Below are 25,828 nucleotides of genomic sequence, written 5' to 3'. Positions count from 1 at the left end.
ATGGAGGATGCAGCAGCGATCGGATGCAGCCCCAGCTCTCAGGTAGCAGATAATTCAGGGGAGGGGTCTGGGTGAGCACAGCCAGGAATATCATCTGCTTTGGGCTGGATGACTCTCTTTTAGTCCTTGCTGTCATTCACCAGTTCTGTCCCCCATTAACAAGCCAGCGAGGGACCTCAGTTTCTTCAAGTATAAAACAGGGAGACATGGCTATTATAAGAACTGAAGCCAACGGGGATGTGTGTGAAAGTCTCCTGTCAACAGGTCCCATAACAAAAATTCTTGCTAGTTTTGAATTCCAGGGACAGCAACAGCCACCTAAGGGGTTTCCCTCTTCCTCCCCAACCCACCATCCTCCCCAGGGCAGCCAGCAGTCTCTTTCTAAAACTCAAATCTCATATAACTGAGTAGGGCCTGGATGAGCTGAGACCAGGGAGGCACCCAGGGCATGGGTCTGAAGGGGCACCCACTCCAGGAGGGCAGGTGTAAGGCACTCAGCTCACCTTAGTCCAGCCCTGTCACTCGCCTGCTCAGGTGAAAAATGGGTGTTAATAGACTATTATTCTTCACTTCATGAGTTTCTTAAATCATATGTGATGGCTGAAGCAAAAATAATCACATCATGTGATGTACTGCTCATAAAAAACACTTCAGACACTTGTATTTTTTTTTTCAAAATATAATCTTTTTATTGAAGCAGTATGTGAACACAGGTTTATTTGTATTTATTTCTTAGCTACACAGTGTGGATGGGGGATCTTAGTTCCCTGACCAGGGATCAAACCCAAGGCCCCTGCAGTGGAAGTGCATAGTCTTAACCTCTGGACCACCAGGGAAGTCCCAACAATTGTATTTTTAAAGTGGGAAAGATAAAGGGAAGGCTTCTTACTTAACTTGCAGTGTTAAAACGTTGATGGCAGCATGTTACTTTGTGTACGTGCATACTGTAATACCTAAGCAACCACTGAGAAAAATATACAACAAAATACTGCAAAATATTATAAATAAATCAAAATGGAATTTTAAAAGACATTCAAAAAAATCCTCAGGAAGCCAAGAAAACAGAAACAGAGGGAACAAATTGAAAATAAAAATTTAAATGGCAGGCTTTAGTCTTAACCTATCAATAATTAAAGTGCCAATGGCCTAAATATATTAAAACAAAGCAACAGAGTGGATTAAAAAATGCCAATCAAATTGCATGCTGTGTACAAGAAACTCACTTTGAGACTAATATAGGTAGGCTACAAGTAAAAGAATGAATAAAGTGTGATGTAAACATTACTTTAATAAAAGCAGGAGCAGTTATATTGGTAATTGATTAAGTAGACATCAGAGCAAAGAAAAATTACTAGAGATGACAAGGGACATTGTATAATGATTAGAAGATCAGTCCACCTAGATGATGTAGTAATCCTAAATGTGTGTGCGCCAAACAACAGAGCTTCAAATTACAGGAAGCGAAAACTGATGGTGCTGAGAGGAGAGACAGATAAATCCATAATCATAGCTGGAGACCTCAGCGTCTAACGTATCGGTGTTTGACACCGTCTATCAGTAATTTCCATATCTAGCAGACAGAAAATCAGTGAAGATATAGTTAAACTGAACAGCACCATCAGTCAGCAGGACCTAATTGACATTTATAGACTACTTCATCCAACAACAGCATATACATCTTTCCAAGCCCACATGGAACATTTACCAAGGGAGGTCATATCCTGATTCATAAAGCAAATCTTAACACATTTAAAAGAGTTCAAATCACTAACAGTATATTTTCTCATCATAATGGAATCAAACTAGAAATGGAAATCAACAACAAAGACAACAGGAAAACCTTCAAACATATGAATATTAGGCAGTGCACTTCTATATAGCCATGAGTCAAAGTGGAGGTCTCAAAGAAAATTTTAAAAGCACATAGAATTGAATGAAGATGAAAATACAACACACCAAAATTTGTGCTGCTACTGCTGCTAAGTCGCTTCAGTCGTGTCCGACTCTGTGCGACCCCATAGACGGAAGCCCACCAGGCTCCCCCGTCCCTGGGATTCTCCAGGCAAGAACACTGGAGTGGGTTGCCATTTCCTTCTCCAATGTGTGAAAGTGAAAAGTGAAAGTGAAGTCGCTCAGTTGCGTCCGACCCTTAGCGACCCCACGGACTACAGCCAACCAGGCTCCTCCATCCATGGGATTTTCTAGGCAAGAGTACTGGAGTGGCTTGCCATTGCCTTCTCCGAAATTTGTGAGAGGCAGCTAAAATCATACTGAGAGGAGTTTAGAGTACTAACTGCTTACATTAAGTAAGGAAAGAGCTCAAATTAGTAATCTTAAGTTATCACTTCAAGAAACTAGAGAAAGATGAGCAAAGTAAACCCAAAGTGAGCAGAAGAAAGAAAATAGTAAAGAGCAGGATTCAATGAAATGGAAGATAAAGACAATGGGGGAAAAAAAGCAATGAAAAAAGAACAGCTTCTTTGAGAATATCAATACAACCGATAAACTTCTAGCAAGACCGACAAAAAAGAAGAAACATCTCACTAATACCAGGAATAAAACAGAGTATCACTTCAGATCATCTAGCCATTAATGGGATAATAAAGGAAAGCGACAAACAACTTAATGCTCATAAATTTTATACTTTAGAGAAATGGACCAATTATTCAAAAGCCACAAACAACCAGACTCAATCAAGATGGAATAGGTAACTTGAATAATCCTAAAACTATTTATGAAATTGTTTTTGTAATTAAAAAGCTACTGAAAAAGAAATCTCCAGATTGTTTCACTGGAGAATTTTATCTAACATTAAAAAAAAAATTTTAACACCAACTTTACACAATCTCTTCCAGAAAATGGAAGAAACACTTTCCAGCTCATTTTATGAGTCCAGTATTACCTTGATGCCAAAGTCAGACAAAAGCAATACAAAAATAGAAAACTACAGGACAATATATTTCATGAATTTAAACAGACTTCTCAAATATATTAGCAAATTGAATACAACAATGTATAAAGAGGATTTTATAATATGAACAAGTGGGCTTTTTTTTCCTCAGGTTTGCAAGACTAGTTCAACGGTCAAGAAAAAAATCAATATCATCCCAAAAAAATCATTTTAGTTGAAGAAAAAGCATCTGTTCATAATAAAAGTACCCAGAAACCAGGAAAAGAGGGTAACTTTCTCGCAAAGAACATAATTAAAAACTCCTTCACATGCAAAGGTCCAATATGCCTCCAGCCAGCCTTTCTCCTTCCATCTCACCTTGCGCTGCTAATGAGGATACTAAATTACACACCTGGATAGACTGTTGCGATGAGTTCTACCCTCTACATGTGGGACAAGCAAAGCTGGGAGAACCTCTCTCACCAGATAAATGGTCTTCAGTCTCCTCCCCACCCCATTTCTATGTAGAATGAATGGTTTCAATTAAAACCCTTCAGTGGCTCTGTGGCTTCCCTGTTAGCTCAGTGCAAAGAATCCTCCAGAAATGCAGGAGACCCCATTTGGATTTCCTGGGTTGGTAAGATCCCCTGGAGAAGGGACAGGCTACCCACTCCAGTATTCTTGGGCTTCCCTGGTGGCTCAGATGGTAAAGAATCTGCCTGCAATGTGGGAGACCTGGGTTCGATTTCGGGGTTGGGAAGATCCCCTGAAGGAAGGTACGGCAACCCACTCCAGTCTTCTTGCCTGGAGAATCCCCATGGACAGAGGAACCTGGCGGGCTACAGTCCATGGGATTGCAAAGAGTCGGACATGACTGAGTGACTAAGCGTGCACACACACACACAGGCTCTGTAATGGGGAGTGGAGATGCAGAGAGAGCAACTCTTCCCGCTCCAGGGAGAGGCGCGGGGCATCCTCCAGGGAAAGCCCATCCTCCCTGCTTCGCTGGCCGCCAGAGAACCCGCTTGAGAGCACCCTTCCTTCTCTGCCCCAAAGGAAGCGAGAGTGACCCTGCGGGAAGGGGGAAACGGATAGATCGAGAGGCACGCGGGCAGGCGCCCGGACATGCACAGATGTGCAAATAACCAGATTCAACAGAAGCTGAATGTAATGACTTGGTTAATTAAATATTGATTTTTAACTCAAAAAGTGATTAAAACAAGTTACAGGAAAGGCTGCCCAGAGAGGAGAGGGTGCAGAGAATATTCAGAAGTCTCAGGAAAGTGGAGGAGGAGCAAGGGGATTGTCAAAATGGGCTTGTCCTACTACATGCTTCCCAGGTGGCACTAGTGGTAAGGAATGCTTGCCAATACAGGAGATGTAAAAGACAAAGGTCCAGTCCCTGAACTGGAAAGATGCCCTGGAGGAGGGCATGGCAATCCACCCCAGTATTCTTGCCTGGAGAATCCCATGACAGAGGAGCCTGGTGGGCTGCAGTCCATAGGGTCGCAAAGAGTCGGACACAACTGAAGCAACTTAACACACGCTTACTGTATGCAGGGGGTGTGGTCTTCAGCCTCTTGGTAGGCAGGAAATTGCAGACAGAGGTCATTGGGCAAAACTAGGATTTGTGGCTATCTGCTTACTTTTAGACAACATCTTTTTTCCCCATTGCCTCCAAGTATACCAGGAGCTTTAGGCCCCCAGGAATTAGATTGTTTCTCTGAATTTTCCTGGAACATAATGTGGTACCTAGCTAGAGAGAGTGCTCTGTAAACATTTACAGAATGAATGGATGAACTACTGAACAAACAGTGGCAGTGAGTGTGCAAGAGCAAGCGTGCAAGTGTAAGCACATATGTGTGTCCACCGCAGCAGATGCTGTGGATCCAGCTTCAGGTCAGGACTTAACTCACCAGCTCAGACACTCTCAGGATCAGAGGATCTGCAGAGTGTCCTCTGGTCATGTTCCTTCTCACTTCACAGTTCTCTGGGTCCAAGGCCTCGGCCTAAGTTTCCCAGGTTCCCTGCAGGCAGGTGGGGACTCCTGGCCCCATTTGGGAGTGCAGTGTCCTCCTGGGAAACACAAGAGGCCTCAGGGGCTCAGATGCCCCCCAGCCTGGGAAGTCGCTCAGCCACTGCTGGGCCGGGACCTCGGTGGGGGCTCAGGATAATTCTCAGAACATCCCACCTCCTGATTCTGTGGCCTCTCCTGTGTCCAACCCCACCATCTGGGACAGCCTTTCTCCTCTGTGTCCCCCCTCACCCTGACATCATCTCTTGCTGTGATCACCCTGCTCCTGGCTGGATAATCGGGCTTTTCAGGCTCCTCACGACACTCCCCACTCCCCACCCCTCGTCGGTTTAACCTCGAGGGGACCTTTCTCTCGATACCCACAAGCCTGTTTTCCTCCTCTGGCCAATTCCCTTTGTGCAGAGCGCCCATCTAGATCTATCTGGCTGACCCTTAATGCTCTTCTATTTCCTGGATTCCTATGCAACAATTTTAAAAAATCATTCGTTATTTATTTTTTTAAATCTCTATCAAGAGCTGAAAGATACCTGGGCCATTTTAGCTTGAGGATTTTCGACCAAGTTTAGGTTTCAGCAAAGGGATTTTATGAAGGTTGTAAAAGTCAATCTTTCACCAAGTCAAACAAATTGGTATGTACAACAGAAAGGTTAAAAGTAGGAAAAATGGCTGCAGCCTGGCATGGTTGCTCAGGGGAGGACAGGCACAGAGCTGGAGCAAGGGGGCTGTAACAGTTGCTTTTCAAGAACAAAAGATGCTACAGAAATCACCCTCAGAGCGAGGATTCAAACTCCTCAGCTCCTGGAGTGGGGACTGGGCATGTGTTTTAAAATAGAAATGCCAGTATCATCTACAGCAAACTCACGTTAATTCTTCCCGAGTTTTCATTTAGACATAAACTGTCTCGTATGTAGGACTGTAATTGCATTAGGAAAAAAAATCTGTTTATATGTCTTGAGAAATTATGATAATGAAAAATAACAGCATAACCCCCCATTAAGTCAGAAGAAAGATAATTGTATTTCATGCTGCCTCCCTGAGCTGCGCGTTGACATAGAGATGGAATTATTTCAGCAAAATAGGGCTCATCTTTGCAAAGAGGTACCCATTTTCCCCCTTAATTACACCTAACTGAATAGTCTGATTTATACTAATACCCAGTGCCTAACAGTGCATCTTCATGAAGGGAGGATTAGATTGGGAGATGGGAGAATTATAAATTGGCTTCACTAGTCACCCATGTACTGTTTTATGTATGACCTCAGAGAGTGATGGTGATTACTCTAAATTCTCACCATCACCAGTTAAGACACTGCTCTGAGATCATAGATAAAGGTGATGGTTTGCTTGCTTTATTATCTACCAATAATTCTTTTTTGGATAAGCAGATGAGGAAGATTAAACATGTGGATTTCACTGTGTGATGAAACAGACACACAAGCATTTGTGCACAGCTAATTGTATATTCAGAGAAGGCAGTGGCGACCCACTCCAGTGCTCTTGCCTGGAAAATCCCAGGGACGGAGGAGGCTGGTGGGCTACAGTCCATGGGGTCGCTAAGAGTCAGACACGACTGAGCGACTTCACTTTCACTTTTCACTTTCATGCATTGGAGAAGGAAATGGCAACCCACTCCAGTGTTCTTGCCTGGAGAATCCCAGGGACGGGGGAGCCTGGTGGGCTGCCGTCTATGGGGTCACACAGAGTCGGACACGACTGAAGCGACTTAGCAGCAGCAATTGTATATTACTGGACTTCACTGGTGGCTCAGTGGTAAAGAGTCTGCCTCCCAATGCAGGAGATGTGGGTTTGATCCCGCAGTTGGGAAGATCCTCTGGAAAGGGAAATTGCAACCCATTCCAGTATTCTTGCCTGGAAAATTCAATGGGCAGAGAAGCCTGGCAGGCTACAGTCCATGGGGTCACAAAATAGCCGGACACAACTTAGTGACTAAACAACAACAGCGCAAAATATTGTGTATTACAACAAGTCATGTAGGGCTTCCCTCGTAGCTCCGTTGGTAAAGATCCTGCCTGCAGTGCAGGAGACCCAGGTTCGATTCCAGGGTCTGGGAGATCCCCTGGAGAAGGAAATGGCAACCCACTCCAGTATTCTTGCCTGGAGAATCCCATGGACAGAGGAGCCTGGCGGGCTACAGTCCATGGGGTTGCAAGAGTCAGACACAACTTAGTGACTAAACAACCACCACCATAATGAGTAATGCCCTGGGCCGCTCAGCTACAAATCTCTATGGGCAAAGTACAGCTTGGGGGCTTGGTGGGTAACAGGTTTCTGAAGGGTTTCAAAGGCAGATTCCATTGGACAATAAGTGCAGTTTTTTGGGTCTTCCTGTGTGACAGAATGTCTTGTTTCACAATCACTTTCCAGAAAATTCACTGAATGAGCTGATTAAAGGGATTGCTGATTTAATAAAAGCACAGCAGAGCAGCCCCAGGGCTAAAATTCTAATTAACCTGACTCTGCAAACCACCACCCCCCATCCCCAGGCCTCAGTTTCCTTGAATCCGGAACTCTGAGTCTCTGTCTCCCTCTTCTCCTTTCAAAGGCTCTCGTGACTACATTGGTTCCACCTGAATAACCTGGGAAAATCTCATTACATTCGCAGGTTCCGGGGGTTAGAGCATGAGCGTCTTTGGGGGGCAACTATTTTGCTTATTTCCACACGTGGATGCATGTGGAAGGGTTTCCCAGGTGGCTCAGTGGTAAAGAATCTGCCTGCCAATGCAGGAGACAGGGCTTCGATCCCTGGGTTGGGAAGATCTCCTGGAGAAAGAAATGGCCACCCACTCCAATATTCTTGCCTGGGAAATCCCATGGACAGAGAAATCTGGCAGGCTGAAGTCCATGGGGTCGCAAAAGAGCCGGAGACGGCGACTAAACCACAACATGTAGAAAGTGCATTTCAGACAGGGAACGGTAGAGGCAAAGGCTGTGAAACACTAATGAACTTCATTTGTTCAAGGAGCTTTCAGGGACTATCGTAGCTGGGCAGGTGAACTTGGAGAAAAGGGGCAGGTGATGAGGTCAGAGGGACAGTGCGTTCCAGATCACAGAGAGCTTTGTGGATGGTAGGAATGTGTTTGGGTTGTGTTTCAAGCGCCAGTGAAACTCACTGGAACATTTTGAGCAGGCGTGTAAACATATCTAATGATTTGTTTTTTTTAAGATGACGGGCTCCTGTGTGGCACAAAGCAAGGATGGAAGTGAGAAGGTCACGGTCATGGACCATAGTGACCAGGATAGTGGGACTGGAGGTCATGAGAAGCTGCCAGAGACTGGATAGCTTTAAATGACTAAAAAAAAAAAAAGACAAGCAGAATTTTCTGATGAAATTAAAGATTTTTGGATTCTCTTCTAGCTAACAACAGAAGCTGTGGTTTTGGAAAACTTTATCTCTTCTCTAAGATGCTTCATAACCCTCCAATTAAAGCTAGCTGAAGTTTTAAAAAAAGTGAAGCAAAAATCCACATGCCTTTGCAAATACCTCTTGACCAGTCCCCCTCGGTTCTCCACACCAATGCAGACGTTCACAATGATGGATAAAAACTCGATTTATCCATAATTGAAAGAGAAAAAAAGAAAGGACACCTAGCAAATGTAGAACCATTTCGCTGGAATTTCAAATAACAGTAACACAGTATGTCTGCAGCATAGGATGCGTGAAAAATGCTGCTCCGAAATTGAGGGCTTGGGGGGTAATTTTGTACTTGGCCAGCATCCTGGGCAGCACACACAGCCCTGAAGTTCACGGGTGAGTTTCTGCCTCCTCCTTCCAGGCACTCCGAGATCACACCAGGCAGCCTTGGGCTCTGGCTTCGTTTAGCTGCACAGGGTCTGACTGCCTGGGACTCATGCAGTAGAGATGAATGAAGAATGAGGCTTGTAATCACTTTCAAAAGACACACAGCCTGGGTTCGCCTTATGATTAAGTTGTTAGACCCTGGAAACAGCCCTGGCGTCAAGGGCATGCAACCTGCATTTGGAAGGGTCCCTATTTGGTTTAACTCTCCGTTTTTAAATTCCTAACGATCATTGAACAAGGGGTCCCATGTTTTCATTTTGTGCTGGGAAACAGTCTTTCTCATTTTTATTACAGTTGCTCAAACCCTTCTCTCAAAAAACTTTCAGAGTGGAAAGGTGACGTGGTGGACGCTCCTGGGACTATGGTATGGAAGGGTTTGGGTTCTCATGGCAGCTCCTGGATGGTTGAGGATGATGGCCCTGGGGTTGTGAGTGAGGCCTCAGCAGAATGAGACTGTAGGGCAAGCCAACCTTGGAGGTCCATCCCCACAGGAGGGAGGCATCATTTTACTCAAGTATAGACAAAATTGGGGGCACTGAACAGAAACTGCTCCAGCCCCAAACTTATAACAGAGCAGCCAGGGTCCAGTGAGACCCTGATCAAGCCCATCCTGACGCAGAAGAAATAGATGAGAGAGGAAGAAATGAACCAGGAGTATCTAGGCCAGACTCTAATGATGTTCCATCTTTAGTCAGGCTCAGATCCTGAAATCGTGACTTGGTTCCCAGGGCGTAACCTGAGCACTGGTAAGACTTGTGTGGTTTAGCCAAGACAATGGTGCTTGTGAATTCCACTGCGTGGGACCCTACACTGGCACACCCAGTGATCAGACACTTGGGGAGCTTGTGTTTCTTAAAACCTTGTTCCTGGAAGGTGACAGGTTCAGCTATGTTTGGGGCCCAATGCCAGATAAAAATGCAGAGTCCTGTGTCCAAAAATGCTAAGACTTTCAAGACAATAATAGTAGAGTATTAAACTAAGTAAGGGCCCCTCTGTGTGTGGGACTCTGTGCAGCTGTGCAGGTAGTATGCCCTTCCAGCTGGCCCTGGAGGATGAGCTCGGCATTTATAAGTGTCTGGGTTCAGGTTCAAGGTTAGTGAAAAGGATATACAAATGTGCTCCAGCTCAGGTGCTGCCCAGATAGGACATGACTGTGGCATAAAGGGGCAGATTTCCCCGTGGTTCTCACCCTCTCTGAGGATCCTGGAGAAAGCCATGGTCATCTTGGTAATGACTCCACTGTTGGAGTAAATATGATTCCTCCTGAGACTACTCTGCAGGCTCTAAGATTATACTGTCGTTCAGCCACAAAGTTGTATCCCACCCTTTGCGACCCCATGAACTGCAGAATGCCAGGCTTCCCTGTCCTTCACTGTTTCCCAGAGTCTACTCAGATTCATATCCATTGAGTTGGTGGTGCATCTAACTATTTCATCCTCTGTCGCCCCCTTCTCCTCTTGCCCTCACAATCTTTCTGAGCATCAGGATCTTTTCAAAGGAGTCAACTCCTTGCATCAGGTGGCCAAAGTATTGAAGTTTCAGCTTCAGCATCAGTCCTTCCAATGAATATTCAAGGTTGATTATCTTTAGGATGGACTGGTTGGATCTCCTTGCAGTCCAAGGGACTCTCAAGAGTCTTTTCCAACACCACAATTTGAAAGCATCAATTCTTTGGTGCTCAGTTTTATTAATGGTCCAACTCTCACATCCATACATAACAACTAGAAAAACCATAGCTTGACTATATGGACCTTTGTCAGCAGAGTGATATCTCTGCTTTTTAATATGCTGTCTAGGTTTGTCCTAAGCTTTCCTCCCAAGGAGCAAGAGTCTTTTAATGTCATAACTTCACACATTGTCTACAATGATTTTGAAGCCCAAGAAAATAAAATCTGTCACTGTTTCCACATTTTCCCTGTCTATTTGCCATGAAGTGTTGGGACCGGATGCTATGATCTTCATTTTTAGAATGTTGAGTTTTAAGCCAGCTTTTTCACTCTCCTCTCTCACCCTCATCAAGAGGCTCATTAGCTCCTCTTCCTTTTCTGCCATTAGAGTAGTATCATCTGCATATCTGAAGTTGTTGATATTTCTTCCAGCAATCTTGATTCCAGGTTGTGAGTGTACGTACACTTTATATATATACAATATTATATATATACACACACACACACACAATGGAATATTACTCAACCATGAGAGTATAAAAGCTTGCCATTGCTACAATATCAGTGCCATTGCTACAATATCAGTGCCATTGCCACAACATAATTCCCTGGAGGGAATTATGAATTAAATCAGAAAGACAAATGTCTTATGATTTCACTTATATTTGAAAGTTAAAAATGAAACAAATGAACAAGCAAAACAGAAATAGCCTCACTGATACGGAGAGCAAACTGGTGGTTGCCCAAAGGGAGGGGAGTGGGGGAATGAGTGAACCAGATGAAGGGGATTAAGAGGAACAAACTTCTAATCGTAGCATAGATCAGCCACGGGGATGTCGGACACCAAATAAGGAATATACTCAATAATACTGCAAGACTGTGTGGTGACAGAGGGCTCCTAGACTGAACGATGGTGAGCACTGTTTAATGTGCTTAAATGCTGAAGCTGAAACTCCCATACTTTGGCCACCTGATGTGAAGAACTGGCTCATTTGGTAAGACCCTGATGCTGGGAAAGATTGAAGGCAGGAGGAGACGGGATGACAGAGGGTGAGATGGTTGGATGGCATCACTGACTCGATGGACATGAGTTTGAGAACTGGCTCCTCATTGTTTTCGGTGGGCTTCCCTCTAGTTGTGGGCAGCAGGGGCTGCTCTTCGCTGCGATGCACGGGCTTCTCACTGTGGCGGGGGCCTCGGTGTGGAGCACGGGCCCTACGTGCATGGGCTTCAGTAGTTGTAGCTCACGGGCTCTAGAGAGGGCGGCTCAGTAGTTGTGGCACACAGCTTTAGTTGTCCCTGGACCAGGGATCGAACCCACGTCCCCTGCATTGACAGCCACCACGGAAGTCCTCCTCCATCTTTCTTAACACAGCCTAGTAGGCCAGGACTTTGCCAATTTTATAGTATTCATTGCTGTTTCTCCAATGACTGTCCCTTAGAAAAGCACAACCATCATTGAAAGGATCCAAAGAGGGTTCCTGTGTACAAACTCTGCTCTTGCCCTGTTGCCAGCTGTGTAACTTTGGATGAGTTACCACCTCCTTCTCTGAGCCTCAGTTTCTTTTTCTGAATACAGAAACAAGGCCAACCCCAAGGTGACTGAGCCAAATGACCCAACAAGAGGTGAGAACACCTGTTCCCTTCAAGCGAGATGGCAAGCATCCTCTCCCTCTCTCCCTTTCTACCCACAGCCCCTGATTTAATTCAGAAGGATCATCAGCTCCTGCCTGGACAGGCTCAGGATTCCTTTTGACTCACCCCACCCCAGCCTGGCCCCAGAGAATGGCAGAGCAGGAGAAACGGGATGGGAAAGAGGCTGGCATTATTTTCTGCCTTCCCAGCCAAGTGCTATGGGAATATGTACATCCATTACCTCATTTCCCTTCAAAAGACCAGGTAACAAACAGACGGAGGGAGAGCTGAGCCTCCCCCTTTGTGTAAGTAATGAAGTGAGCACCAAAATCGAGGGAGGGAGGGAGGAAGGAAGGAAGGCTGGTTTACTCTGAATGACCCTGGGAGATATGCAAGCACATCCACAGCCACTGCCTTCCAGGGATGAAGGGCTAAGTCACTTCAGGCGTGTCCAACACTCTTTGTGACCCCATGGACTATAGCCCGCTAGGTTCCTCTGCCCATGGAATTTTCCAGGCATGAATACTGGACTGGGTTGCCATGCCCTTCTCCAGGGGATCTTCCTGACCCAGGGATTGAACCCACGTCTCTTGTGTCTCTCTTGCATGGGCAGGTGGGCTCTTTACCACTTCACCTGGGGATGAAGACACCTATAGGTTATTTGGCAATGAACCTGGAGTTTCTAGGCAGCTTCAGGGATGGGGAGCGTGGAATCATCACCCCAACCCCTTTCCCTACTACCCCTCTTCCCCACTGCCCCCCCCAACTCCTCCTAGCAGGTGGGTCCAGCGCACATTTTAACTCCAATTTCAACTTAATCGGCAGCTGCTGTTGTTGCCTGGGGACCCCTATCTTTTTATGTGTTATTGTAGATCAGTTGCCCACCGCTGCAATAAAGAACTCTCACTGGGTTGTCTGGAATTTCTAAATCAGTGCTGCAGAGAGGCTGGTGGATAAGCCAGGCAGGCTCCCCGCCAAGGGTGATAAGTGTTCGACTCAAGCAGGTGACCCTGGGGTCCTTGCCTCCTGAGATTAGCCCCTCCCCAACAATGTGTCAAGGAGGGAAGTGGCTTCCCTGCTATGAGACGGATGGAAGCACACACCCCGTGGCTACCCGGCATCCCTCAGCATCCTTTAGTCCGGATGCTAACACACTCACCAGCTTTAATGACTTTTTGGTTCCCAACATGGTTCTTGCAATTACAGGGCCTAGGAGAGAGGGGCAGATGGTCGGATATTAGATCAGCGATCATCAAATTGGAGTACTCAGACCCCCGGGGGCACACGGTGACTTTGTAAGGGCTCACAGGCGCAGACAGTTTTCAGAGAACCAATATCCAGACCCCTGGACCACCGTGTGTTCTTCTTTCCCACATTCTCTTTTACAAACGCCCTTCTCCCCCTTTATAAAAGGAAGATTGATGGATTGGGATTCCAGCAGGAAACAGATGGCACTCATATTGGCTAATTGGAGGAGAGCTTCACATAGGTACTATTTAAAACTTGTGAGCAGGATGGAGGGGAATGACAAAGGCTATCGCAGGGCTCCGGCTGTGCCAGCAGGGCCCTGGGCGGGGTGAAGCTGGGGGAGGTTTCTGGGACTTGAAGGCAGACAGGAGCTGTGACCTGGAGGGGTGCACGCAGCTGGGGCCACACCCTGTGGGAGCCAGTAGAATGAAGACCCGCCCTCGAGCTTCCTCCTCTCCCACCCATTCTCCCCACGCATCGGCAAACCCATTCAAAAGCCAGAACGCAAGGCAGCGCATTTCCGGGGAAGGCACACAAAGCACCGAGTGGCATAGTAGAAGCTTTTCAATTCCCATCTAGTTCACGACCCTTCCTGTGCTTTGCAACCCCCATGACTGTAGCCCACCAGGCTCCTCTGTCCATAGGCTCTCTCAGGCAAGAATACTAGATCGGGTTGCCATTTCCTTCTCTAGGGGAACCTCCCAACCCAGGGATCGAGTCCCCGTCTCTTGCACCTCCTGCATTGGCAGGCGGGTTCTTTGCCAACTGAGTCACTAATGAAGCCCAAGATTCACCACACTTATATCAAATCAAACTAAAAAGTTACTTTTTAAAGGAGGGAATAGCTGAATCTTAATGCTGAATCTTGTCTCTTTATATCAACAATATTCATTTGTGACTATGTGAACTGACAAACAGCCCTGCCCACAATAGTTATAGTTTTGATCATTCATGCACCATTCACAATTAGAATCATGGATTAAACATTGGGAGTGTGTGGTCACAGACATTTGTAAATTTTCTGTGTCAGCTCACCCATGTTTTTGTGGCATTGATGATCAACGAAAGATTTCCAAGCATAAAAATAGAGCACATCCCCATCAAATTCTGCCAGAAAAGGACAAGTTTGAAAGAAAATGGAATAATGTGAAATTTCCATCAATTAGAGCCGAGTTTCTCATCCTTTTTTCCAAATCATTGATGATGGATATCAAATTTCTGTGGTCCTGAGTTTCCACCAGACATACTTGAAAAGTGATCTAAAAGTTTTCTTTTAGAATATGAATATTAAATATTATTGGTGTAATGATTTACATGTATGTTTTTAAATTAGGTGTTAAAAGTATGTGGGGGAGAGGGGTTACATGGATTTTTAAACGCAGAAGGAAATAGAAGGGATGAATTTGGAGAGTTCAGCAGGGGTCCAAGGGTGATGTGGATGCTTCATGTGACTGGAGATCAGGGGATGGAATAAAATAAGAATCTAGAAGATGACCAGGACAGACCTCATCTAGACCCTGATAAGAAATAATATGATGTCAGAAGATCCCCGGGGTCAGAATAGGTTTCCTAGAGAGGCCTCAAGGCTTACCAGGGCTCAAAACAAGGGTGGGGGTTTGAATACATCAGGGGAAAGGCTGTCAGGACATTTTAGAAAGAGGAAATTGGCTTAAAGACCCTGGGGTCCTCTTTTTGTGATCAACAACTACAAAATGATAATGCTACAGTTCTATATCCAGCACACATATTTTCTAGGCACTGAGCTAAACAATATTTATTCCTCCATCTGTATGTACATGCGACGAGTTGACTCACTGGAAAAGACTCTGATGCTGGGAGGGATTGGGGGTGGGAGGAGACGGGGACGACAGAGAATGAGATGGCTGGATGGCATCACCGACTCGATGGACATGAGTTTGAGTGAACTCCGGGGGTTGGTGATGGACAGGGAGGCCTGGCGTGCTGTGATTCATGGGGTTGCAAAGAGTCAGACACGACTGAGCGACTGAACTGAACTGATGTACATATCCCACTCCACAATCCCCTATAGGCGTGTGTGCACAGTCATATCTGACTCTTTGTGACCCCAAGTGCAGTAAGCCTGCCATCCTCTGACCGTGGGATTTCCCAGGCAAGAATATTGGTGTGGGTTGCCATTTCCTACTCCGGGGGATCTTCCCTACTTAGGAATTGAAACTGAATCTCTTCTGTCTCCTGCAGTGGTAGGCGGATTCTTTACCAGAGCACCACCCAGGAAGGCCAGTCCCTATTAAGAGAAGCTTTATCAACACCATCACCCATTTACAGGAGAATGAGCTTGTTAATTACCTTGCCCAGATTACTCATCACCTGCTAAATGGTAAAGCTAGACTTTAAGCATTTAAACCCCAGTCTTCAGGTTCTGGCATCCTTCCTTTAACCACCAAACCGCATTACCCGCCTCTTTCACTTGGTTGGTGGATTACTATACAGACATCCCATCTTTATTTCATGAGGCAGACAATTATTGAGCTTGGCTGTGTGCTGGGCCCTGTACATCTAAACTGTGGGCGCGTCCTCATCCACACTGATCTCCTCTAGAAACCCACTCCAGGGAGGTTTAATCACCTCCTGTTGACTTGGTAAGGAGGGACAACTCGCCTTCTGAGCCTTGGAAGGTAAGCGGTGTTCTCTGCCATTCTTCCCTCATCCTCCAGCCTCGGGGCCCAGTTCCCCCGCCCACCTACCCTGACCAAGCCCCAAGTGTCTGCTGCACTCATTGCCGTAACTCTTACCCGCTGCTTCTCACCACCCAGCCTCCACCCCCGTGGAGTTTTGTATTCTCTTTCTACCAGATATTTTACTGGAACTACACAATTTCTTCTCAACAACCTCCTCCTCCGCCCGGGTCTTAGCCTGGTGCTGAGCAACACGGACTGTGTGTTAGTGAGATTACAGCCTGCTGTGAATTTCCAAGACTGATAGTGCCTTGAAGATAAGTCTTTCTGTGTCCATCGAACGTGGGTACTGCAGGGCTCTCACTGTGGCTCTCAAGACACTGAGAACCCAGGCTCTCTCTACCTTGTTGCTCGGCCGGGCTCAACATAAGGCTTCTCACTCTTGCCTTAGGGTACCTGCCCTGGATGGGCCACCTGAGTCTGCGTTCCAGCTGCAGGAAACCGGAAAGCAGCTTGTAGTTCTTAAGATACTTCCCAGAATTTGAACACAGTGCTTATACTCATATTCCCACTGATCAGAACTGGCCATGAGTCCCTGCATGAGTTCCTAACATGCTCCGAGTGATCAGATAAGGCTCTGGGATTCCACGACTCAAGAGATCATGGATACCGGGGGACAGCCAGGAAGGTCAGACCCAGCAGCCAACGTATTCTTTTCATTTGATCCCGACTCTTCTCCTTCCCCTCAACCTCCAACCCTCTGTGTCTCACTGTTCATGGGGTTCAGGGGCCAGGGCGGCTTCTCTCCCACTTGTGACCAGCCCTCTTCTCTACCCCACCCCTCAGGAGAATCCATCTTCATTGTTATGAATGTTGACGGTGAGAAGAACTCTCCAGGGACTTGTCCACCAACTCGGAACACTTGGCATTTGTGGGAACGTGTTCACAGGTGGCCCACTATTGATTTACCATCCAATTTTCATATTGTGAAGCAAAAAACGTTTTCTGCTCTGTTAGACTGTCAGCTGCTGCAGGCAGGCGACAAGGAAAGTTTCCCCCACCCCCAATCAGACAGTTCGGTGGCTGAGGATCACCAGCTGCTCAGACTTAGAAAGGATGGACATGTGGAGTGGAAGGTCCTGACGTGGTCCTACCACATCGGGGAGCTCGGTCGCCTGTGTTCACTCGACTCAAGCAGGGAAGGAATTTAATAAGTGGCAACAGGAAGCTCCCCAGCTCTCTGGGAGGGACAGCAAATCAGGCTTCTTGGAGTCTCTGCAGCCGGGAATCCTGTCTCAGTTACCCTGTGGAGCTCTGCAGTGTGAACCTGAGCACTGGATTCCAGCTCTTTGGTCCCAGCTGTCTCTGGAGACAAGTCACGATGCCCCCATCACTAGCACAGTCATCACTAACCCTGCTTCTCTGCATCACCAGTCTTCAGGGAAGCCTCCACATGCCGATTGGCCAAGCCCTGGTCAGGTGAGAGCTCTACCTGCAGGAGAGGTCGTGGAAGCAGGGGATGGGATGGCAGCTAAGACAGGAAGTCCCCGCAGACACTGGCAGTGTTTAGATACGAGTGCCAAGCGCCATCTGCCCCTACAAGGATTAAGTCACAAGCCACTGCAGTCACTGACCTTCAACACATCCTGAAAGGAGTTCGGGCCGGATCAGGAGTGGGCAAAACTGGCAGAACACGTCACATGTTAGAGATTTTCAGGAGAACGTCTTATGAGCCCAGATTCTTGCATCTCCCCGTATCAAGCTAAGCACTAAAATCACTAAGGCAAACACCTGCTCCCTGAGCCAGGCAAGGCCTCTGCCAAAATACGCGCTTGACTCAAGCACCCTCACTCAGATCACTGACCTCCCTCAGGGCAGCTCAGAGCTATCTGAGGCGCTGTCTTCTGGGATCTAGTCCTCATTTTGCCCCCAGAAAACAACTCAACTCTCAAGTTACGCTTTTCTTCTTCCAGTTGACATGCAGGGCAGCCAAAGTGTCTCCTCCAAACAGGGCAGGTCTTACCCTTCTCTTCCAATTGTATTTGAAGTTCTGAGGACAATCTTGTTAGGAAAAATCCTTAATTCTTTTTCACTATTTCTGTATCCATTGGGCTCTTTGGTCACAAACAGGAGAGACTAACTCTAGTTAACTTAAGCCAAAAAAAAAAAAAAAAAGAAGAAGACGCTATGTTGGAAAGCTATGGGAAGGTCACCAGGTGAAACAAATTTGTGAATCAAGTTTTTGAAAAGAGTAGCACACGGAAGCTTCAGGACTCTAGATATTAGAGACCATGATTTAATATTTGGTTCTACTTGCTTCATGGCACTTCTCAGCACCGGAAACTATCTTGTTTATCTGTTTGTAGGTTCTTTATTTTCTATTGTCTCTCAGATTGGGCAGAGATCACAGCTACTCTGTTCCACGGTCTCCACCGTCAGCACAGAGCCTGGATTAAGGCCAGGTGCCGGGGAATGCTCAGGAAATATTTGGTGAAAAAGGATATAGAAGAGCTAATGAAGATGATGAGTTGAGCTCCAGGATTCCCAATTCTCATCTCACTCGACAAGAATCCTAAGACTTGCAGGACACCAGGACGTGCAGATCCAAATGGGAAGCAACTTGGAAAGATGTGGAAGCTGGACAAAATAACCAACCCTCTTGTTTCCTCTTATGTTTAGACTTCAACCATCCATCCCCCCAGGAGACATTCATCAGCTTTTCTGGAAGAAGTTGCCTTCTGCTCACTGTCGGATATCCTCAAAGTGCCAATAGAAGATTGTTGATGGGAAGGCTCGGATCTTAGTGCAGCCGTTCCCTAGTGTTTTGGCACTAGGGATTGGTCTCGTGGAAGACAATTTTTCCACAGACCCAGTTGGGGGGATGCTTTTGGGGTGATTCAAGTATACTACATTTACTGTGCACTTCATTATTAATATATCAGCTCCACCTTAGATCATCAGGCGTCAGATTCCAGAGGTTGGGAACCCCAGTTTTAGAGGATATTGGGCTGTATCTGCCACTCCATGGAGATCCTCATTTCTCAATACAGAGGAGCTGTGACCTGGGGAAGAAAACCTGAGAACCTGTAAATGTGAAACACACTGGGAGCTTAGGTAGAGGCATCTGAATTAGATCAAATTTTCCTCCCTGGAGTCCAATCTGGAGGCATTAATAGGCAGCCCAGACTTTTAATGATCTCAAGTATTTGGTTAAAGAAATGCTATAAATGCCTGTATTAAATCCAACTGCTGTCATATTTTTTTAAATGTCACCCGGTTGTTTATTCCTATGGTTTGCTCAGAAAGCAACCTACACTTGACAAAAGCTGGTGACCTATTTTGTAAGAAAATGCACAGAAAGGAACAATATTAAATTAGGTGCCTGTCTATTCCTCCAAGCTACCCCATATTCTTTGCTTCACACTGAAATTCCTTCCCCCTGTTTATCCACATTGTTTCTTTCCAAATAAAACTTATTACACAAATTCCCCAGGGCATTTTTTTTCCCTTTTCTATTTCTTGACTCTGGTGAAATAAACTATTGATTTTGTTTTCAAGGTAATTTCAGGAGGGAATATAGTTCCGATTTGATAAGTATAACCTTAATGCATTCAGAGTAAACACATTTTAGGGGTTCAATTAAGGCTTTAAAAAAAAATCAAATTGACCAGATGATTGACTGTCATGGGGATGTGGAAGAGCATGGAGCTGCATGGTATTAATAACGCAGAGACAAATTAGCTAAAGGGAAGTGGAAATTAGCGGCTGGTTGGCTATTCCAGAGACATGTGCTTTACGAGGATGAATTAATACTCAGTTTCCCAGAAGGAAACAAAATAAACTGTAATTTTTGAGAAGCCAACAGTGCTTGTTCTAAATGGGCCAAGAAAGACTCCGGGTTTCCAACGGTGTCACCGCTCAAGCATCTGAGCGCCCTGATTCACGTCGCCTCTGACGTCAGACTGCCAAAGGCCAGTGGGCACACGGGCCGAACTGCCTGTTGGGAGCAGCCCGTCTTCTCTCGGTCGCATGAGGAAATGTCCAGCATCCACCCACTGGTCGCTCTATAAATTGTGCTGCAGCCTCAGACCAAAGGCACCAAAATCAGGTCTCAAAGTTTGCATGAAAACAAATAGGTATGTTTTATATGCGTTAAATTCATCTGTGTGTGCACACACCAGAGTTACGGAACAGTGGAAGATTATTCTCTGGGTGGAAAGTGCAGCTGCTTTTAAATTACAGACTAGCACATGACATGCTTAGACTACACAGTGCTTTACAGACGTAAAGCGTCGTCTTCATCAGCATCATGGCTAGACTCTGAACACCACTGTAAGCACGTTACACTTATTTATCAGTGCCCTGAAATTAGTATTGTATCTGTTCTCATTTTACAAATGAGGAAACTGAGACGCAGGGAAATTAAGCAAATTTCCCAAGGTTAAGGATGGGGTCAAGTACAGGATAGCATTGACCGTTGTCACCTGTGAACTGGGAGTGGCCATGTGCCTGACAAGGGCCAGCGGAACGTGACGGGAAGTGTGTGTCGCTCTGGAGAGGATGTCACTGTGACCCATGATGTGTCTTGCTTTCTCAATGTGGTGACACTTTCTAGACGGCGAGGAACCGCCATTTCAGGTTGGTAAGTCAGGGTCTTGTGGCGTCAGATGCCCACTGCCCAGCCATGGACATAAATCTGAGCAGATAATAAACGCTGTCGCTTCAAGCTACTGAGATCGTTTCTTTTCCTCACATGTTATGTGAGAATTACGTCAGATATCACAGGGAACTTTCAGTTCAGTTCAGTCGCTCAGTCGTGTCCGACTCTCCGTGACCCCATGAATCACAGCACGCCAGGCCTCCCTGTCCATCACCAACTCCCGGAGTTCACTCGAACTCATGTCCATCGAGTCGGTGATGCCATCCAGCCATCTCATTCTCTGTCGTCCCCTTCTCCTCCCGCTCCCAATCCTTCCCAGCATCAGAGTCTTTTCCAGTATCAGAGTCTTTTCCAGTGAGTCAACTCGTCCCATGAGGTGGCCAAAGTATTGCAGTTTCAGCTTTAGCATCAGTCCTTCCAATGAACACCCAGGATTGATCTCCTTTAGAATGGACTGGTTGGATCTCCTTGCAGTACAAGGGACTCTCAACAGTCTTCTCCAGCACCACAGTTCAAAAGCATCAATTCTTTGGCGATCAGCTTTCTTCACAGTCCAACTCTCACATCCATACATGACCACGGGAAAAACCATAGCCTTGACTAGACGGATCTTTGTTGGCAAAGTAATGTCTCTGCTTTTTAATATGCTATCTAGATTGGTCATAACTTTCCTTCCAAGGAGTAAGCCTCTTTTAATTTCACGGCTGCATTCACCATCTGCAGTGATTTTGGAGCCCCCAAAAATAAAAGTCTGACACTGTTTCCCCTGTTTTCCCATCTATTTGCCATGAAGTGATGGGACCAGATGCCATGATCTTCGTTTTCTGAATGTTGAGCTTTAAGCCAACTTTTTCACTCTCCTCTTTCACTTTCATCAAGAGGCTTCTTAGTTCCTCTTCACTTTCTGCCATAAGGGTGGTGTCATCTGCATATCTGAGGTTATTGATATTTCTCCCAGCAATCCTGATTCCAGCTTGTGCTTCTTCCAGCCCAGCGTTCCTCATTATGTACTCTGCATATAAGTTAAATAAGCAGGGTGACAATATACAACCTTGAAGGACTCCTTTTCCTATTTGGAACCAGTCTGTTGTTCCATGTCCAGTTCTGACTGTTGCTTCCTGACCTGCATACAGGTTTCTCAAGAGGCAGGTCAGGTGGTCTGGTATTCCCATCTCTTTCAGAATTTTTCACAGTTTCTTGTGATCCACACAGTCCAAGGCTTTGGCATAGTCAATGAAGCAGAAATAGATGTTTTTCTGGAACTCTCTTGTTATCTCCATGATCCAGTGGATGTTGGCAATTTGATCTCTGGTGCCTCTGCCTTTTCTAAAACCTGCTTTAACATCTGGGAGTTCACGGTTGCTGAAGCCTGGCTTGGAGAATTTTGAGCATGACTTTACTAGCGTGTGAGATGAGTGCAATTGTGGGGTAGTAGTTTGAGCATTCTTTGACATTGCCTTTCTTTGGGATTGGAATGAAGACTGACCTTTTCCAGTCCTGTGGCCACTGCCGAGTTTTCCAGATTTGCTGGCATATTGAGTGCAGCACTTTCACGGCATCATCTTTCAAGATTTGAAATAGCTCAACTGGAATTCCATCACCTCCACTAGCTTTGTTCATAGTGATGCTTTCTAAGGCCCACTTGACTTCACATTCCAAGATGTCTGGCTCTAGGTCAGTGATCACGTTATTGTGATTATCTTGGTTGTGAAGATCTTTTTTGTACAGTTCTTCTGAGTATTCTTGCCACCTCTTCTTAATATCTTCTGCTTCTGTTAGGTCCATACCATTTCTGTCCTTTATCGAGCCCATCTTTGCATGAAATGTTCCCTTGCTGCTAGGTCACTTCAGTCGTGTCCAACTCTGTGTGACCCCATAGATGGAAGCCCACCAGGCTCCCCCGTCCCTGGGATTCTCCAGGCAAGAACACTGGAGTGGGTTGCCATTTCCTTCTCCAATGTGTGAAAGGGAAAAGTGAAAGTAAAGTCGCTCAGTCGTGTCCAACCCCTAGCGACCCCATGGACTGCAGCCTACCAGGCTCCTCCATCCATGGGATTTTCTAGGCAAGAGTACTGGAGTGGCTTGCCATTGCCTTCTCCTAGAATGTTCCCTTGGAATCTCTAATTTTCTTGAAGAGATCTCGTTTTTCCTATTCTGTTGTTTTCCTCTATTTCTTTGCATTGATCGCTGAGGAAGGCTTTCTTATCTCTCGCTATTCTTTGGAACTCTGCATTCAGATGCTTATCTTTCCTTTTCTCCTTTGCTTTTGCTTCTCTTCTTTTCACAGATATTTGTAAGGCCTCCTCAGACAGCCATTTTGCTTTTTTGCATTTCTTTTCCATGGGGATGGTCTTGGTCCCTGTCTCCTGTACAATGTCACGAACCTCCATCCAGAGTTCATCAGGCACTCTATCAGATCTAGTCCCTTAAATCTATTTCTCACTTCCACTGTATAATCATAAGGGATTTGATTTAGGTCATATCTGAATGGTCTAGTGGTTTTCCCTACTTTTTTCAATTTAAGTCTGAATTTGGCAATAAGGAGTTCAGGGAACTTTAGCCTCATCTAAATGTTTTCATTACTTATTAAAGGAACATATTCACATATCACTTGGGTAATTAGTTAATAAAAAGAAACCTAGGATGCTCTAATGGCAGTAGAATTAATCTTTAGTTTGTAACCCAAGTAATGTAAGGCATCCTGGACATCTGTGTTCCCAACGGCTAGTGATTAATAATTAAAACTTCATTTTATATTTAAAGAATTGTTATACTGGTGTGTTCTGCTCTCCTTTACCTCTTCTGATATAATTTAAGATATTCAGCTGTCTCCTTAAAGAGTAACTCGACCTAGTTTATGTCAAAGAAATCTTTTCTTTTCAAAGGCTTTTAGAGCAACTTTTTCTATGTGGTAAGTGCTTTGCAAATACGGAGCAGTGGTGAAAATCTGCCTGCCAATGCAGGAGATGAAGAGTCGCGGATTCGGTCCCTAGGTTGGGAAGATCCCCTGGATGAGGAAATGGCAACCCACTCCAGTATTCTTGCCTGAAAAATCCCAAGGACAGAGGAGCCTGGAGGCTACAGTCTATGGGGTCACAAAGAGTCGGACACAACTGAGCACAAGTTTGGCAATAACTCTTAAGTGTTAGTATTAGTTCTCCCAGAGTTCGTGGGTAAGGAAGCCAGGATTTGGTCTACAGATGTATGTATGTGTGTGTGTGTGGGGGTGTTCAGAGTTCCAACCTTCAATTATTACTCCATCTTTTTTTTTCCTAAGGATCTAGAACAACTCATCAATAATTACTCAAGCGAATGAATTTCACTTTACCAATACCTTTCATTTGAATGTCACAGCAGTCCATTGGCCATTGGACAAATGTGTCATTAGTATCCCCAAGTTATAAGAACAGAGTCTTGGCAACATGATGGGGAAAGTTCCCCTGCCAGGAGGTGGCAGAATTGGGCTAGAACAAATAATATACTCAATAAGCCTAAGGTTAACCAGAAACTAACCAAGAAAGCTCTGATTAAGGTTGATCTTGCAGGCAGTGAGAACATTGGCCGTTCTGGAGCAGTTGACAAGAGAGCGCGGGAAGCTGGAAATATCAATCAGTCCCTGTTGACTCCGGGAAGGGTTATTGGTGCTCTTGAACACCTCATGTTCCTTATCGAGAATCAAAACTGACTAGAATCCTCCAGGACTCTCTTGGGGGATGTACAAGAACATCAATCATTGCAATACTTTCTCCTGCATCTCTCAATCTGGAGGAAACTCTGAGTACATTGGAATATGCTCATAGAGCAAAGAACATACTCAATAAGCCTGCTGCTGCTGCTGCTGCTAAGTCACTTTCAGTCGTGTCCGACTCTGTGCGACCCCATAGACGGCAGCCCACCAGGCCTCCCCATCCCTGGGATTCTCCAGGCAAGAACACTGGAGTGGGTTACCATTTCCTTCTCCAATACGTGAAAGTGAAAAGTGAAAGTGAAGTCGCTCAGTCGTGTCTGACTAGTAGCGACCCCATGGACTATAGCCCACCAGGCTCCTCTGTCCATGGGATTTTCTAGGCAGGAGTACTGGAGCGGCTTGCCATTGCCTTCTCCCAATAAGCCTGAGGTTAACCAGAAACTCACCAAGAAAGCTCTGATTAAGGAATATACAGAAAAGAGCATCTGAAACAGGATCTTGCTGCAACTTGTGAAAAAAAATGGAGTGTACAATTTCTGAAGAAAATTCTAGAGCTATGAATGGAAAACTAACTGTTCAAGAGGAAGAAATTGTAGAACTGGTTGAAAAAATTGCTGCTATTGAGGAAGAGCTAAATAGGGTTCCAGAACTGTTTATGGAGAGTAAACATGAACTTAACCAGTGCAAATCTGACCTGCAAAGTAAAACACAGGAACTTGAAATCACTCAAAGACATTTGCAGGAAACAAAATCACAGCTTATTGAAGAGGAATATATCACCTCGGCTTTGAAAAGTACTGAGGAGAGACTTCATGATTCTGCCAACAGGTTGCTTAACACAGCTGAAGAAAAGACAGTTGATCAGCATAATGCAAAAGTTCAAGATGTTTCTGGCAAAAACTTGAACAGTCTGTTTAATAACATGGAAGAATTAAGGATGGCAGCATGAAACAAAAGGCCATGCTAGAAGTTCACAAAATCTCGTTTGGTACCCTGCGGACGTCGTGTCTCTGCATTAGACACGATTACTGCAGCACTTGGATCTCTCGCATCGATTCCAGAAAATGTGCCTACACTTGCTCCTCAGATGTCTAATATGATATTGAAAGAACAGTTTTTAGCAGCAGGAAGTAAAACTGTACTTCAGGAATTGATTACTGACCTCAATTCACTGGGAACAGCTTTCTCCCCCACTGTGGCATCTGTACTGGAAATCAGCAGTCAACTGAAGAATGTTTTCAAGATTTCGTCTATTGTGGCCAATAAGATAGAAGATCAGAAGGAGGAAGTGGATGGCTTATCTTGGTACACTAGCAATCTACGTGAACTAAAAGGAAATGCAGGTTCTTCCTTGGCTGAATCACAGAAGCTGTGTACAAACTGAAGACATGAAGAAAGCAAAGAAACTCCATTCACAGGACTTTGCCCGCTAGTCAGTCTTTGGGGGGAGAGTTTCCACGATTTGGAGGAAAAGTGTAAAAACATCCAGAAAGCAGTTGGCAGTGTTCAAGAAAATACAGAGCGGTGA

General features: G+C 45.5%; 1 pseudogene; it reads left to right on the top strand.

Moving 5' to 3' along the window:
* LOC129555063 (kinesin-like protein KIF11) lies at positions 1–25,828 on the top strand (annotated as a pseudogene).

The sequence above is a fragment of the Moschus berezovskii genome, chromosome 15 (genome assembly GCF_049115385.1).
Source record: "Moschus berezovskii isolate FMDL1 chromosome 15, NW_MosBer_1.0, whole genome shotgun sequence".
In the NCBI taxonomy this organism is placed as follows: Eukaryota; Metazoa; Chordata; class Mammalia; order Artiodactyla; family Moschidae; genus Moschus; species Moschus berezovskii.
This window is presented reverse-complemented; position numbering and strand designations above follow the sequence as displayed.